Source organism: Schistocerca piceifrons, chromosome 1 (assembly GCF_021461385.2).
Source record: "Schistocerca piceifrons isolate TAMUIC-IGC-003096 chromosome 1, iqSchPice1.1, whole genome shotgun sequence".
Classification (NCBI taxonomy): domain Eukaryota; kingdom Metazoa; phylum Arthropoda; class Insecta; order Orthoptera; family Acrididae; genus Schistocerca; species Schistocerca piceifrons.
In genome coordinates, this window is record NC_060138.1 from 445,235,865 (window position 1) to 445,250,154 (window position 14,290).

Here is a 14,290-nt window from a genome sequence, read left to right on the forward strand (position 1 = left end):
CAGAAGTCTCATGGTAAGCCTCCTGTCTCATATATTTTGAACACTAACTTGAATAGTCATTTGGTTATCACTTCCCCCAATGATTTAAGAAATTCTGGAGAGATGTTATCTGTATGCTGAATTGATCCTTCCGATTACCATTTCTTTTTTGATTTCTTCACATTTTTCTGTAGCCATTTTGCCTTGGCTTCCGTGCTCATCCTTCCTCTCTTCTCCTGCGTCCCTTTCCTCCCCGTCTTTCACCCTATTTCCTAAGTGGCTTACAATCCTGTCATACTCAATAAACTTGTAGCAAATATTTATCAAAGAAAAGTATGTGTCATGGATTGGATCACTACTATCAGGGAAAGTCCTAGATTTCGCAGATCGTGACTGTGTGCTGCAGATCATTAATTCTGTAATTTCAGGGCAGCTTCAGTGACAATAGTTAGATGTTTAATGTATAACATTATTTATTATGGCATGCAGGAATCTAGGTGTAAGTAGATTAATAATAAATATTGCAGAAGAAAAAAACATGCGCCTGCCCACACAAAACCTCAATTCAGAGGTATATCTTGTGTTGCATAGGCAGGGGAGTGCCGAGGCAAAAGTCATTGACAGGCAACTTGTGGAGGACGTACCATGCTGAAATGTGTCACAATTAACTAAACACATGAGACCTAATCTTGCATTTCCTTAGCCTTATTAAGGGCTACCTACAAAGAGAGATATGGCATCTAGTCCAACCGATGTTGATACTGCATTTTGTGTCATAAGTAAAGCAAATTGTGACTCACAAAAACAAGTTAACAGAAACACTGTGGATTTTGGATTGTTTTATCCTTCTGTGGAGTTTTTGTTAATAAATGAAAATTTGTCCAAAGTATTTATCATTTTCGGTACCAAACTTCCTTATGAGTGACCTGTCTCCAATGAACTCATCTATGAATTTCGGCCATATCCAATTATTTTCACTGTTAGCCATTGGGATAATGTGATTTTTTTATTTTATTATTATTATTATTTTTTGGAGTCAGATCCTCAATTTGTGCCACATGTGATCAGGAAAGCGTAGACCTTTTCCAAATTATATGCAGAAGAAAGTCTACAAAATCTCTCACTCCTACTGCTCTCCTCTCTTGCATGACTAGGTATGTTCTTTTGTGTTTGGAGATCTGCAGCTATCAAGAGTTTACAGTGGGTTGCAATTGTGAATGTGCTGTGGTACCAACTGGAAATTTGCTTTTTCCTTTAGAAGAAAAATTATGTCAGTTTTGTGTTTTGGGAATGGAGTGAACTCGGCAACCTTCTTCTTTTCAATCAAAGCAACACTTTCACTGACTTAATTTGTAACTGTCAGAATATCTGTAGTTTTGTAGCACATTCCAAGCTTTTGGCCATTATCAGCTATGTGTATGTGGGAGTTAATTCCAAACAGGTCTTTTTCATTATGCATTAATACTATCCACAGCATTTTTGTCATGTGACGAGGCAGTGAAATTCCGATCTACTGATGAAATGAAAAATTCTTCTGAGATGTATGTCATGTTGGTGAGTATGTACTTATTTATCGCAGCACTATGAAAATATTATTGAGTTTATGCAAATAGCTGAGGACATTCTTCAAAATAGTAATCAAGGAAGTACACATAGCGTTCTTTCCATGGTTCAGCTCATCCCAAATGACAGTGATGAATAATGGCCCCTCATATGCCCAAGCAACTTCTGTGGACAGTTTCAGTTGATCTTGCAACAAATGACCTTGTAACCATATCCACACTGAATTTAATCTTGGCACACAATAGAATAATTTTCAGAGACATCAACAAAGAACTGTTCAGCTCCGGGTAACACATAGCTTCACAGCTTAAAATATTTGAACTGTGCTTTTTTAACACAGTAATGAAATTTTAAGAATTGGTATTTGATTAGTCATCTCAGTTAATCCATGCTGAATTCCACTTATCACTTACGTCTGTAAGCACAGAAATTTAGTTTTCAAACCAAGTGAGGTGATGTTTATCACATTGGACTTGTATCCAGGAGGATGACTGTTCAAATCCCCAGTGAAGCCATCCAGAGTTGGTTATTCCATGATTTATGTAAATATCTTTAGGCAAAAGAAGAACACAGCAAATTTCATTCTCCATCCTTTCCTATCTAAGTTTGTGCTCTGTCAGTTATGAATGCCTACTGATGTAAACAAAACTTTCTTTCCCTCACAATATCTGAGTACTATGGAGAAATAGATTAGAACATCTCATAGCACTCCATTACGGTAATCAGCATAATACTTTCCTTCTCAGTAGTTTTGTAGCTCTCCTGCTTGAATATGTTCTTGACTAAATATTTCCTCCATGACATTTGCCTTGATAGTTCTTGCAGTAGGTTAATGGAGTCCACCAGCGCAAATTATTCCCCACCATTTGTTTCAGGCAGTTCCCAGAGTCAGCAGAAAACTAGTTTGCTTGTCATTACAAAACAAATTTTTTTTTTTTTAAGTGGAATTTTATGTGCCCAAACTAAATCAGTTTAGTGTGATATTAATTTCAATTAACACATGAAAAATAATCATTACTTTAGCATTGGTTATGTGGTGCTCACTGATAACCTCACCATTGAGCACTCATAAGCTCTAACAAGTAAGCAGTGCAGCTAACAGACAGCTTGACCCAAACCAGAACATGAGACTGTATAGATTTGGCATGTGATGAATAAATGTTTACTGGATTTTCCATCTGTTTATTTATCATTTGATGACTACAGCAAATATTAAATTCTAAAAATTAATAATTGTGAAAGGAAAACATTGAAACTGTAAAATTAGGACTGTTAATTAAAATAGATACAGTTATTCAGAGTTCAACATCTAGTGGATGAAGCCAATTCATAGCAGAGTGAGCAGCATTAATATAGTCTGTGAATGGTCCTGGATATTTTCTCAGAGGGCGATCTCTGACAAAACACTGAACAGTTTGGTCTTGTGCTTCACAATTGCAGGCTGGAAAGCTTCGGAGTCCCTGGTTGTACATTATAACATTGCACCTGATGTGACTAGTTCTTATCCTGTTCAGTATTATCCACTCAGTTCTCTTTAGATCAAATCGTGTTAGGTTGGCAGATGGATCTTGAACATGCGGTGATGTTTAATGTTTCAGCATTCCATCTCATGGACCACACTTCTTTATGACAAACTAGTAGTTTCTTACATTATGCCACAGAGGTATGCATGATATCAAGCAGTCTGGAGGAGGGTTGTGTAAGACAGGCAGAGGCTACACCCATTTACAAGAAGAGTAGTATAGGATGTATATGACCCGGGAGTTTTTTCATCTGGGAGAAAATCGGGAAAAACAAGGGAATTTTTTTAGAATTCTTGGAATTTTTCATTGTTTTAGTTTACAGTTAATTTTTTTGTAATTTTGACTGGTAAGAACTACCCTGCTACTACAGAACAATACTGCAGCAACAAAACACGAGCGTGAGAATAAAACTTAAATTGCAAAGGAAATGCACCATAAAAAAAAAAAACACGCAGTGCTCATACAAGTGTCTGCCAACAGCAAAATGTGTCAAAGGCCTTAGGAAGAGTATGCATTGCTTCGTAACAACAAATTACCACCGATAAGCATGACGTCACAACTGTTTACATTAGATTTGTTTAAGCAGTGAAATGAATTGTCATGTGGCTAGGATCTCCTGTCGGGTAGACCGGTCACCTGGTGCAAGTCTTATTAGGTGATGCCACTTCGGCGATTTACGTGTCAGTGGGAATGAGATGATGATGATGATGATGTTAACACAACACCCAGAACCGGAGCAGAGAAAATCCGTGGACCCAGCCGGGAATCAAACCCGGGCCCCTTGGCAAGACAGTTCGTCGCGCTGACTTTTTTTTCCTTTCCTTTTTTTTCCCAATTCGTTCGGTGCTGTTCGTTGCATTTGGTCTGGGCGGACGTCAGATGACATCCGTTCACGTTGATCATTGATTCCTTTACTCAGTTTTTTGTATTCCACAGCGCCCCGACCGAACACACTGAGTTACTGTGCCGGCATACCACTCAGCTCACGGGTTGGACATTGAAGCAGTTATGAGTAGGTTCATGCGCTTGTGCTGTTGAGTCACGTACAAGTAGTTTTCTCCCGCTTCAGGCTACAGAAATGTCGCTGTTGGCTGTGTAAGCAGCAAGCAGCCCCAAGCTACCTGGAAAAACGTGATGCGTCTGCCAGGGGAATCCTCGTCGCATCTAGAAATAAACTTTCTTGCAGACAAAAGGGGACGGGGCTATACGATCTGAGCGGAATAAAGCCGAACGGGTAAATGGCAACTGCTGTTTGTTTATGTGATTTATTTAGTATGCGAATGATCAGTGTTGTTATAATTACTAGCGAAGTCCATAGATTCAGACTACCCAAGTGGAAATAAACGGCTAACAGGAATAACAGGTAAGAAAGATTATGTATTATCTTCACGGTGTATCCAAGAAAATAAAATTCTGACAGAAAATTTTTGACCACATTGCTACATTAGAAAGGTCAAGTTGTACAGTCCCCGGCTAGCAGCCTCTAAGTTCTATTCAGGGAGTAGTGCTGAAAACGCATTGTACGAACAGGTAATAATGCCTAACCAGAGAATAAATGTGGGATAACAAAACTGGTGATTCTGGAAAGGTTAGTGAACCTAACCGGAAAATAAGTTTTGACAAATGTAGGAACAGTTACAGAATTAGTGATGAGAAGATCGTTTGTTAGAACCAGGAAGGAGAAGAAACGGGGACATCACACTAATTATGGAAGAATATGACGACTCCAAATTTATACAAAAATTTCGCACTACTGCTTTTCGATCTTGTAATATTCTGTCATATTATAAAAATGACCATTATTACCAAAACAGTCTCGCTTTATCTGGTGTGTATTACAGTTGTTGCAATATTAGAAAGACCTATTTTCTTTTATGTAGCAGACAGTGACAAAATAGACATAATCAGATCGAGAAAACACACCAGCCTGGTACTACCTGTATTAACGGCTTCTTCAGTATTAGACAACATTTCGATTTTTTATGTAGCAAAACGTTTGACGAGGTAATAGATTCTTTCGCACAAAGGAAAGCATGCCATGTAAAGCTGTAGTAAGATTAGAGAGAAAAAAAAAACGCTGGGACCTAAGGATTGAAGAAATGTGTACTGTCTTGCTTGTCTCTTGTCTGTACTGGTTTTATGTAAACTATATTTAATTTTATGTCACCCAGAACAGCAAGTTATTAGCTAATAGGCAATAAAGAGTCCAAATTTTCTGAAGAGTTCTTGTTATTCCGTTTAAAAATTTTCCCATCCTGTATTATTTGCGAAGGTTTTTTTAATTTTTTTTAACCCTTCATTGCTACTGGTTGGTCTCCCGAACCCTGACTTGTGTGAGCGATTCCTTTTTGTTGGGTTCACAACACTGCACACGAGCTGCGTGCCGTGTAGCTTCCACCTTACACAGCTGTGCCATTTGCTCGTCAGGTGACGGTGGAAGTCCACTGTCTTGGGTGCTTATAGCTTGCCTGGGTCTGCCAGACCGACCACGGCAAGTACCGCAGATATGTATTTGTTTGGGCTATAGGACCCAGAGTAGCAATGATGATATCGTTTGTCCCAACACAAATACGTTTGTAGCACACATTCAAAGTGTTGAATCAGCCTATTTACTTCAGACGACGGCTATAAGGGATGTAACAGAAGATCTGGGCAATGATGCACTGCGAAATGAAATCATTACTGATGAATCAGGCGATGAAGGTGGGGATGACAATGATAGATATCAGAACAATAAGAAATATTTTGTTGGTAAGGACAAGCATACTAAATGGATGAAAGACATGCCTTCTCCTCGTATCAGAATGAGGTCACATAATATTGTGTTATATATTCCTGGTGTGAGGAGAATGGCAAAGAATGAAAGGACAGATATAGAAATATAGCGGCTGTTTTTCGCGGATGAAATAATGGATGAAGTAGCGATACTTACTAACCAATGTATCGAATCCGCTAAGTAGAGATCCTCTTCGTCTGAGACCTTCATTCATGAGACATATAAAGGCGAAATTGAAACATTTCTTGGTCTGTTGTATTTGGGTAGAATCTACAAGGTTGGTAGGGTTAATTTAGAAAAACTCTGGGACACAGATGGAACAGGATTGAAATTATTCTACTCTGCAATGACCCTACAGAGATTGAGATTTCTGGCACAGTGTCTGAGATTTGGCGATCAGTCAATAAGCTCAGACAGGCGAAAAGAGAATAAATTGGCTCCTATATGAAATGTATTTTATTTGTTCACCAAAAACTGCATAGCACACTATTCTCTCGGAGAATATGTCACTGTAGATGAAATGCTTGTCAAATTTTGAGGAAGATGTAGTTTTCGAATATACATTCCTTCCAAACCTGGCAAATATTTAATAAAAGTGTTCAATCTAGCCAATTCAAGAACGGTGTACACGTCAAATTCGAAAGTTTATTTAGGTGAGCAGCCAGATGGACCGCATAAGTTGAGTAATCCTGCAGCTGATGTCGTCAAAAGGTTGCATAATCGTATTTCCAAAACATCAAGGAACATAACGATGGATAACTGGTTTATGAGCTATGAACTGGCCTTGCCACTTCTGAAAGACCATAAATTAACACTTTGGGAACAGTAAGGAAGAACAAGACGGACATTCCCCCAGAATTCGTGAACACAAGAGGCAGAAATGCTTTTACAAGTATCTTTGGCTTTCAGGAGATGTGCACATTAGTGAGTTATGTATCAAAGAAAAACAGGTACCTATTTCTAATGAGTACTTTGCACCATGACAACAAAATAGATGCAACAAATGGAGAAGAAATGAAGCTGGAGATAACTCTGTATAATGCTACTAAGGGTGGGGTAGATTCAGTAGATCAGATGTGTGACATCTATGATGTAGCAAGAACAACTAGAAGAACTGAATGTAGCAGACATAAATAGTCTTCAGAGCTAACAACCAGGGGGAGACCACGAGGAGAGACTTTATGAAATCGCTTGGGAAGGCTCTTGTCAGAGGCCAATTACTACACAGGGCTGGCTGTAAGCATAACAACAGACCTCTCAAAAGATCTGCCAACAGACTGGCGGGGGTCGAACAGCAAGATGATGGGAGTGTGAACCAGAGTACGGTGCCTAAGAGAGGACGGTGCTATGGGTGTGAAGATAGCAACACACAATACATTTGTTACAAATGTCTCAAAAAACACTCAGGTTTAATTTGTAAAGATTGCATGTAGTGACCTGGTGTGGTAAAATGACATGTGGACACAGTACATTCAAAAGACATTGTGGAGACTCTCCATTTACTTACAACATTTTCTACTCATCTGTTCATACCTGAGTTTTGTTTTCGTAGCTTTCATTGTTCTACTTTGTGTGCTATGACACACGACAGTCACATTATGTAACCATTTTTGTCCTGTAATGTTTGTAAATGTTAGAATCACTGTCTAACTTGCTTACGTAATAATAAAGGACAACAATTTCCTCAAACCCAAAGCAAAACATGTTTGTTTACTTCATCTAGACAACACACGTGGATGTGAAGCCCTTTTGTGCTACCTATCCTTAACAAATCATACTGGTACGCAAGTCGGGTCTGTGAGACCCCTCGTAGTAACAGTGGTACAAACAAACATAGTAGCAACGAAGGGTTAAAAAGAGGGGCAGGATGTCAAACCGACTGACTGGGAGCAGGAGAGGCACCACATAACATTTTAATTTCCACTGTCCTGAATATAGTTCGATGGCATCCATTACAAAGTATACACATTTGAGTTGCACAGTGCGAAATACAGTGACGTGCGGTAGAAGAATGCTGTACAAATAGGCGTGGCACTGCACTTTGGCACACTTAAGACCAAATAACATGTCTTACATTTCCTTGAAGTTATATGTTTTATTCATCAGACTCTTCAGAAAGATGTGCGCTACAAAATGAACATATTTTTGAAAAGTTGTTTTTTTTTACATCCTATCTCAAACGCTTGAGGGAGGGGTGCGGAGGAGGGCGCCACCATCTAGTATTGCCCCGCTTTGAAGCATTGTAGATCCGGGCTGATGTACAGAGCAGTCTGAGTTGGGGGGGAGGGGGGGGTTGTCTCCACGTGATCCATGTTTACATTTAGTGATTCTGCTGTTTCCTCATCGTTTACTGTTCTCACGTCAAATAAAAAAAAAGTGATTTCTGTGGCTGACTGGGAGCTATCAAGTGAATTAAAATATATTCACATTATTACGGAAGGCTAAAATGTTATTAATTTCAGTTTTTATTTTATTTAGTTTCCACCTTTCTGACAGTCAAGCATTAATCGCCTTGCAGAACAATGAAATTATTTTTGTCGCTTTGCTAAAGAAATTCGGCTTTTATTTATTTTTTCCGCTGAGGCAGCCAATTTATTTGAAACGAAATGTTTAATTCCACACTATTGGCTAGTTTCAAGTGTCCGCTGCATTTCAAGTGCACGATTTCATCTTCTAGCAAAATAAAAAAAAGGCTATAAGCACTTTGGGACTTAACACCTGAGGACATCAGTCCCCTAGACTTAGAACTAACTAACCTAAGGACATCACACACATCTATGCCCGAGGCAGGATTCGAACCTGCGACCTTAGCAGCCGGGTGGTTCCAGAGTGAAGCACCTTGAAACCGCTCGACCACAGCGGCCGGCCATGTTCTAGCACGTATGGAATTATGCCATAATAAAGAAAGGAACATGAGATAATGTAGTACTGGTACTCCAAGACAATTTACATCCCAAAAAGCTTAATATCAGGTCGAGGCCTGCTTCGCTGGGAATCTGGACATACAAATGCGCACTTTAAGGCGAATTATTCATTTCAATACGGTTCACGAAATTCCGATGCTCTTGGAGTATCGTCTGATGTCTTGTTTCTTTTATGACGTAATGTCAGATTTTTTAATGTTTTACACATACGAACATGGGGGCTTTCTACGTCATCGTAGCTGCGCAAGCGCGGTGATGCCTCTTATCTGGTGCTCTCTGGCAACTGCTGGAACAAATAGATTTCTAACAGATCGCAGGAAAATACTGCGAATTGTGGTTTAAAAAGCATTATTTTCAAAGTAAATTTCCTTTTACGCAAGATGAACTATGTGCGAGAATGTACGATGAATTTCTTAAAGTTTAGAGCGTTTGACTCTCATTTACAAATCAACTGTTTGATAACAAGCCATTTAGAAGAATTTGGAGCCCAGAAGATCAGAGATTTTTGTCGATATTAAACATTTTACTGGCACATTTGTGTGATGTATCTTAAAGTGTACAACGCGCATAAAAGATCAACATTATACCGGTATGTGAAAACCTAGCTTCTCTTGTAGCTTATTAAGCTTCGAGACAAATATTATATATGAAACCTTCACTTTTCTTTCAGCAACACTGTATATTAATTTAAACCATTAACTTTTCCTGTTTGTGGGTTTGTGCCACTTAACAGCGATGTTGCTATTGGCTGACTACATTACGTATCCTGTGCTCTGAATATGCGCTGTCATCGGCTGGCGAGATCACGTGATATGACCTGTGACTGGCTTACAAAAGCACATCGAAATCTCAATTTCATTGCTTCAGAAAGTAACATGCGGTGTTGCCCACCCAGCTAGCCGCACGGTCTAATGTGCTGCTTCCCGAGCGGGAAGGCTTGCCGGTCCACGGCATGAATCCGCCAGGGGGCCAAACCGCACAATTACCTGGGTTTGATGTGGGGCGGTGGTGAGGTGGGTGGACTGCTGAGGCCTGTTCTGAACCACTGAGGGCTACGGCAGGACAAAGCCTCTCCGTCGTTTCTAGGTCCCCGGTTTAGTACACAACATGCTGTATTCGGTGAAACTCGAATTTATACTTTCGTAATATGAAAATATGCAGCGTAAATGTTGCTGCACATCAAAGAACTTTCCAAAACTTGTTTTTTTCTCTGAGTTTCGTTTTCTAAAGTGGCGGGAAATTCTAGGCCACTGTATAAAACCATAACCATTCAAATGATCGATAAGTTTTACAGTCCTGAGGAAAAGTATACTGTCACTTAACATGGAGAAAGTGTATTTTCACCTGGGAGAAAGTATATTTTTAACTGGGAGATCTGGGAAAAATCCAGGATTTTTTTTTCCTTGTCCACTTACACATTCAGTGTAGAAGTGATCCACAAAACTACCGTCCAATATCCTTAACATCGATTTGTTGCAGAATCATAGAACGTATTCTGAGCTGAAACATAATGAGGTGTCTTGAACAGAATGACCTCAATGCCAACCAGCCTGGATTTTGAAAATGTCAATTGTGTGAAACTCAACTCGCACTTTTCTCAATGCTTTGGATCAAGGCAACCAGGTAGAAGCAGTGTTTCTTGATTTCTGAGAAGCATTTGCTGCAGTATCACACCAACATTTATTGTCAAAAGTACAATCGTATGGTGGTATCAAGTGAAATTTATGACTGGATTGAGGACTTTTTGATAGCATGTCATTTTGGATGGAGAGTCATCGTCAGATATAAAAGTAACTTCGGGTGTGCCCCAGGGAAGTGTGTTGGGACCCTTGCTGTTCATGCTGTATATTAATGACCTTGCGGACAATATTAATAGTAAAATCTTCCTTTTTGCAGATGATGCAGTTATCTATAAGAAAGTACTATCTGAGAGAAGCTGCATAAATATTCAGTCAGATCTTGATAAGATTTCAATGTGGTACAGAGGTTGGCAACTTGTTCCAAATGTTCAGAAATGTAAAATTTTGCACTTCACAAAGCGAAAAAAAGTAGTAACCTATGAACATAATATCAATGAGTCACTGTTGGAATCAGCCAACTCATACAAATACCTGGGTGTAATGCTTTGTAGGGATTTGAAGTGGAATGATTACAAAGGTTCAGTTGTGGGTAAAGCAGGTGGTATACTTTGGCTTATAGGTAGAATACTGGTGAAGTACAATCAGTCTGCAAAAGAGATTGATTGCGAATCACTCGTTCGATTGGTTCTAGAACATTGCTTAAGTGTGTGGAACCCATACCAGATAGGAATAACCGGGTATATTGAATGTATACAGAGAAGGGCGCAGACTCCTGAAGACACATGTACACTATCCTGAGGAAGTCTGTTAACAAAGTTTCAAGGAGTGGCTTTAAATAATTATTCTAGGGATATACTACAACCCCATTTTGTATCACTTACATAGGGATTGTGAAGATAAGATTAGAATAATTACTGCATGCACAGGGGCATTCAGACAATCGTTCTTCCTGCACTCTGTATGTGAATAGAACGGGAAGAAACCTTAATAATTGGTACAATGGGACATACTCTCTGTCCTGCACCCCATGATGGCTTGCAGAGTATAGATGCAGAATTGGAAGGTCTTGGGGACTTGTTGCTTCTTTGCTTCAAAATTCAGGGGTTGTACACCTAAGGGATTGGTGTGAATTTTAGTGTATCTGTAATAATTCTCATTGATTCATTCAGATGGATATCTAATTTCCTTGCGTGATCACTGAGTTGCCATACTGGGGTGCAGTATTCAGCTACTGGGTATACTAGTTTCAAAGCTGCTGTTATCAACTGAATTAGCAATTGAGGGAGACAAATGATGCAGGTACAGTACTAATAGAGTGTGATTCAGCAGCAGTTAAGACATTTTACAGAATTACCTGGTGTTTCCATTTTCATACTTCCAACACTATATGTATGAATTAAAGTCAACAATACACATTATAGCTGAGGCACTGAATTATACACAGCCAAGTAAAAAGACTGAGAAACTTACTTGGTCCAGGATAAATCTTCGCTAGACTACAGACACAGATACATGGCTACATTGTCCTGAGACTGACTACATTTTTTCAGCACTCAAATTTGACTGAAAAGTGGGGCGGAATGGGTGAGAAGAGTAATTGGGGTAGGAGGTGGAGGAGCTGATGGCTAGAAGAGAGAGAGAGAACAGGCACACTGGATAGAAATTTGGCACGGGTGAGCCCACGTAACAGTCTGTGTAGAAGTTACAGGAGAGCTGATGTACCTGACATGACTGCTTTGACCACGTGACCTGGCCTCTGGTAGAATAGGAAATGCCTGTGACAGGACTAGAGTAGGATGTGCTAGGTAGTGGAATCGAATAAATTTTGCACCTAGATATTCCACAGGAATACGGGGCAAGGGGTTGGGAGTACGTGTGGCATCAGGATAGAGTAGCTTTTTTGTACATTGGAAGAGGCAGCATATTATCACTTTGGGAGCATTCGGAAGGATTGTGGGTAGGATGATCCTCATTTATGGATATAATGATAAGTAGTCGAAGACATGACAAAGTGGATGGAGGTGCTGGTTTATGAGTGCTTGGAGGATTAGGGTCATGTGTAGATATGGCAAAGGAAATCTTTTGGCAAACTAGGTTTTGGGGGTAACGTCTATTTGTGAAAGTCTTAGTAAGACCATCTACATACTGGACAACTGCTTGCTTGTCACTACAGATGCCCTTGGCTGACAGGTGCCTGGACAATACAGGAAAGACTTTTTAGTGTGTAAGGTATGGCAGCTATTTAAATGCAGGTATTGTTCATAGACAAGGGATCTGGAATTTGCTTAGTTAAGAAGGTTTCCTCTTGATGGCCCATAAAGTTGGCATAGAAGGATGCCAGGCAAGTGTCCATGATTGTGCTACAGATTTGTTTATGTATCTTCACCTCAAGGAAAAAATAGCTATGCATAAGAATGTAGTCTGTCAGGTGTATAAAGAATTGAGTGGTTGGTAGTCATTTAGATGTTGCGAGAAGTGAGATTCGATTGAGTCAATGAAATTGACATAGGGATGTTGGTACATAGCGCAGTGGTGTCAACAGTGAAAGGAGGGGTGCAGGTGGTTGAAAGATGTTGAAGGAAGTGGTTTGTGTCTCTAATGTAGGAAGCTAGGCTGCAGGCAGTAAGTTGGAGGTGCTGGTCAACAAGGGCTGAGATTTTATCCATGGGAGTACTGTAACCAACTACAATGAAGTATGCAGGATGGCTAGGTCTATGGATTTTGGAAACACTGTAGAAAGTGGGTGTGCGTGGACTAGCTGTGGGGACAAGGGAGATGGATTTGGTGGGGGGGGGTATTCTGCTGGGGCGTGAGTCAGAATTTGTGTAAGGTTTGTTGCTTAAAGAGTCTGAGAGGCAGAGGATTCTTTCAGTAAGATTATCACTATACTTTATCATTGCATTGGTGAAGCCTTTCTCTGCAGGGAGAATGGTTAACTGAGAGCCTGGCTTGAGGTTGTGGATGGCTGTTCTTTTCCCCTTTGAAAGGTCTCTTTGATTGAAAAGGGTCATAAGAGGGGAGGAAGTGGCCAAGTTTGAAGTAAAGAATTTCTGTAAGGTAACAGGGAGTAGCTAGTTGGGATTGGTGCAGGTTCATGGTTGGCCGAAAGTACAAACTGGGAGAGGCTATGTTCATTGTTGGATTTTGGTTGAAGGAGTTGGTGGCAAAACAGAGTTTCCACTGTTGGGATCAGGAGAAGGAGAGAGTAGATCTATGACAAGGCCAGCACACTTGAACTTGGGATAGTATAGGACTGAGGCTTTTGGTAGATAGGTTGAAAACAATGTTTTCGATTTGTTTGGATTCAGGGGTTTGTGGGATACTGGGAGAGAACATTGTGGGACATGTCAGGGGAATAAGATCAGCAAAGGAGGATGTGGGAGCTATGAAGTGTTGACAGTTGGATTCATTGGGGAGCGGAGAGGGGGGGGGGGGGGGGGGGGGGTGGGGGGAATAGTTATTGTTGCGCAGTGGTACTCTTAAGGTGGGAGTAGGGCATCATCAAACTGATACATTATGATGACGCTGGTGTTGGAGTTCTCTTCTATATGTTGCAGGACAATGGTTTCAGTTTAGGAGAAAGAATGTAAGTAGTTGGGATTGTATATAACAGTATCTCGCAGAGGAAATTGAGCTGTGTCAGGGGTCCTCTGACATGGAAATTTGTTTCAGTAGTATTAAGCTTTGAAGGAAGAGGAACTGACAGAATCTGAAGATTTCAAGATCACTGTGTAAGAAGGGGTGGCACACATATAAATGGGAGGATGAGTGGAGAAAGGAGGTGGGGAGTGGGATGAGGGATTGAGAAACTGTGGCTGACAAGGGTATCAGAGGCTGAGTCACCTGTAAAAGCAGTGACAGACACCAGAACAGCTGTGCTGCATTTTATGTGAGCCATGTCCATTAAGTAGCTGTATACCTAAATGAATGATCACTGTCAATATG